This window comes from Papio anubis, chromosome X (assembly GCF_008728515.1).
Source record: "Papio anubis isolate 15944 chromosome X, Panubis1.0, whole genome shotgun sequence".
In the NCBI taxonomy this organism is placed as follows: Eukaryota; Metazoa; Chordata; class Mammalia; order Primates; family Cercopithecidae; genus Papio; species Papio anubis.
Window position 1 is genome coordinate 30,184,643 of NC_044996.1, and position 4,548 is coordinate 30,189,190.

The following is a 4,548-nucleotide window of genomic DNA, read 5'->3' on the forward strand; positions in this document are numbered from 1 at the left end:
CCATTGACCCTATATGGATATTTATGACTGCCTCAACCAACAGAATACAATGGAAATGAAAACTGTATGACTTCTGAGGTTGTATTAGAAAAATGCCATGCACTTCCACTTTGCTCTCTTGGGATACTTGCTGTTGAATCTCAACCCAAGTGCTGGGATGAAATCAAGCAGCTACATAGCAAGGCCTCATGTGAGGGTTCTGGCTGGCAGCCTCAGCTGAGGTCCTAGCCAAAAAACAGCACCAACTAGTCAGTCATGTGAGTGAGCCACCTTGGAACTGGATCCTCTAACCCCAGCTCACTGCCCCAGCTAAAATATCACCTTGCCCAGATTGCAGATTCATGAGCTAAATTATTGTTTTAAGCCAGTAAATTTGGCTTAATGTACAGCAATAGATAACTGGAACAGAGGAGAAGCCCTTCTGTTCCATACAATAGAATGCCAACTAATAAGTGTAGAAAGATTGATGGGAATGAGAATCAACATTTGGCCACCATAACAGCAATGGTTGATTCAGGCAGTTAAGGGTGGTAGGTAGAAGATCGATGAGAAACAGGATGTTGGCATAATCTGGGACTATCTCCCCACAAAATACTGATCAATTACAAAGAGAAAAAGAGGGACATTGTTATGCTAGAGAAACCTGCAGACACCAATATACCCTGTGATTAGAGTTAACACTACCAGTGACAGGATAGGTTGGCATTGTGTGCCCTCTGATGCAATGCACCAAGAAGAACACAGCATCATTTCTAGGGTATTCCTGCCAAGAAAATGTGGCCTGAGTCTAGTCATGAGGAAACGTGGCTCATCCTACAAAATGTAAAATCAGTAGTTGTTAAAACTGTTAAGGACATGAAAGACAGGAAAACCCTATGGAACTCTCTCCGATTGAAGGAGCCTGAAGAGCTATGACAACTAAATACTAGATGGACATTGATGACAACTAATTGCTGGTAACTAAGTATTCCTGGATGGAACCATGGACCAGAAAGGAAAAGAGACATTGTTGGGACAGTTGGCAAAGTTTTAATTAGGTCTGCAGATTGAGTGGTAGTGTTGTACCAATGTGGATTTCCTGACCTGGAGAGCTGTATACTGGTAGGTTAGGAGACTGGACTTGCTAGGGGAAAGACACACTGGAATATTTAAGGATCACAGAACATCATGTCTTTAGCTTACTCTCAAGTGGTTCAGAAAAAGACTAATGTGTATATATATATATACACATTAATATAATGTTTATATATTTATATATGTAATAATGTTTATATATATATGAGAAAGAGGGAGCAAATGCAGTAAAATGTTAAGAATCTAGGTGAAACAGATATGGAAGCTATTTGCACTGCACTTGTAACTTCTCTGTAGGTTTGAAAATATTTCAATATGCAGTATTTTTTAAAACCACACAATTGCTTATTTTACCAAACCATTTCAGATCAAAGACTCATTGCTTAATTTCAACTACTCAACCAATTTTATTCTTCAGGGCAAAGGGGTAAATATACGGCATGCATAACCCCAAACCACAGATATGCAAATCACATTGCAAACCAGGCCCCAATTCATACTAATTCATCAACATTTCCATGCCTAGTGCTACATCAGCACTCTCAGCTCCAACCAAGATACCAGGGTTCACCAACTTCACTTGCAACATTGCAGGTGCTCCTTGCACAAAACAGCCCCACCCTCGATATGATGTAACAAAAAGGTTCTCCTTTGTGGTAATAGTCTTTATCTGTCATCTGTAAGTTTGGCAAAACTGTAACATCTGTCTCTTATGCCCTTCCCTTTTATTTTCTGCATGGCTCTTCCTTCTGTCACCTCATTTTCTGCTCCTGATGGCTCAGGTGGTTATTTTGTGCTCTTGCAGCTAACATCTTACATAGAAGGCCTGCCCTGTCTTCTCTCGGGATTGTCCTGGTCCGCAAACAGATAAGTTTGATTACAGGGATATTCAAATAGTAAGTAACTATACAAAAGAAATTCAACAATATTAATAATTAAATAACACAAATTAAACCACAATGTAGTTATTAATTTTAAATTAGTACCGGTCTTTACAGCAGCATGATGGTAATATATATAGAGGATTATGAAACTATTCATGCCTTGTGTCATGCATTTTGATACAATAATCCTAGTTTTAGAGCAGTCACAAGAAACATTATTCAGAAAATAAAGTGTTATTTATAATGTTGAAAAGACACAAGTAATGTAAGTGTGTGATGTTCTTGCATTTTTTCAACAAATAATTACTGAGAACTTTCTATGACCAAGTATCTGATAGAACAGAGCAATGTTGAAGTGTTATGACAAATCAACACAATGAAATGTTGTATAACCGTTAAAATACTAAGTAGAATCACCCATAGAAAAATGTTTATGGAATGATGTCAGATAGAATTCAAAACTTTATAAACACTACATAGACTATGTATAGACTGTAAATTATAATAAATAATATAATAAATAAAACTTTGTATGGACTGTAAAGTATAATAAAATTTAAAAATTTTATAGGCACTATGTGAAACTGTACAACGTATAAATTAAAATATAATAAACTTTGTTAGTTGCTTAAGTATCTCATTTAAATGCTCACAGAAACTCCAGTGTTATTGTCCCCATGGTACAGATAAAGAAACTGAGGCTCATGGGGATTATAATACAACACTAGACTGCGAGTTCCACAAACTAACGTTTTTGTCTGTACTGTATCCCCAGTGTCCAGAACAGTGCCTCACATATACCAGACACTCAGTAAATAGTTCTTGACTACCCGAAGTGGCTGAGTCATGATTGGGACCCAGTTCCCTATCAGAGCTAATACTGTATTTCAAATAAACTAGATCCACCAGGACCTCAAAATGGATTCAGAGATGGGCTTAAAGAGTTTCAAGTTCTTTGTTGGATTGCAAGAGCCTCATGTCCTTACCTCTTCTTTCCTTTCTCTTTTACCGCCTGCCCTCTGGTGGAGATTCTAATGAGTAGCAGGAGTCAGGGAAGAAAGGGCCAGGGTCATCAATGACTGCACAGATCCCCTATGTCTTACCTGTATGTAATTAACACCTAGTTTTGTCTGTTCTCTAGCTGTAAAAACAAGTGGACATATTTTCACCAAATTTGAAGGTTATTTTCAAGATGGTCTGGCTTAAAATACATCATATTAGCACAATTTACTTTGGGGATGCTGTAGGGCACATTGATTATTTTTTTCCTTACATTGAGTTTTGTGGCCCATCATTTTATGGATTTGCATGAGTTGAGTTAAGAAACCTAGACTTCTTGAATTTTTCTAAAATATCACAGATTAAAGAGAATATTCAAAAATTTCATCAATTTTTCAAAATAATTTTGTTTTCTCCACACAATGAGTAAATTCGTGCTGGGAATTTGTCCCAAAAATGAAAAAATCTTAGTTTCAAATCACCAAGAGTATTTGTTTTCTTTTACCAAGAATAGGAAGTCATAATCAGTAGTATTTTTTTTTTTTTTTTTTTTTGAGGCCAGTCTAAGCCTCTGTCGCCCAGGCTGGAGTGCAGTGGCGGATCTCAGCTCACTGCAAGCTCCGTCCTCCAGGGATCCGCCACCATTCTCCTGCTCAGCCTCCCGAGTAGCTGGGACTGGCTTCCCGCCACTTAGCCCGGCTAGTTTTTTGTATTTTTTAGTAGAGGCGGGGTTTCCTGCGTGTTAGCCAGGATGGTCTCGATCTCCTGACCTGCGTGATCCGCCCGTCTCGGCCTCCCAAAGTGCTGGGATTACAGGCTTGAGCCTGCAGCCCTGACCAGTGAGTATTTTTAAATGAGCATTTTTATGGAGCTGGAGACCCAATTTTAAAGGGACACCCATGCAAGGGCTAATTGCAAAGACAGGCTTTTTCAAGGGCAAATGAAATTGCAGTAAGAAGAATGCTTGGAGAAAGATGAGAAGAATCGTGTTCTTTCACAGGCAATTGAAACCAAAGTTCAGTTCAAAGAGACATTTGGCTGCGGATCAGGAGATACATGAGATGTGAATTCAGATGCTTCTGTAAGAGAAAATAGTGCTTTTACATTTGAACTCCAAATCAATTATGCCAAAGAATCTATACTAGTTCTATGTCTGGAATCTGAAAGGAGAGTCTAAATGTTTCTATAGAAAGGTCATGTTGAAACCAATTACTAAGCCCCCAAAGTTACTAAAATTGTTATTAATGGAGCAGTTTCCACAATTCCAATTATTTAAGACAAGATCAGAGCTTAAACTGTGTATGTCAACAGGGTACAATAGGAATCAGTATTTAATTCTCACAAACCACTGGTTCCTTCAAACTACTGCTTCATCTTTTAAAGGCCGTAAGTACCAAGTGAGTATCTTTTTCACCCATGGCTATTAATAAATCCCAAATGCAAATACCTCAAATAATTGGCATTGGTTTTTGACAGAGTTGCTTCTCACATAGGCAACACTATGTAATGTGTGCCTGAGTGGTGAGCAACAAGGATTTACTCAAATCTACTCAGGAGAATAACAATAACTATGACCTCTAAAGAAACTTGT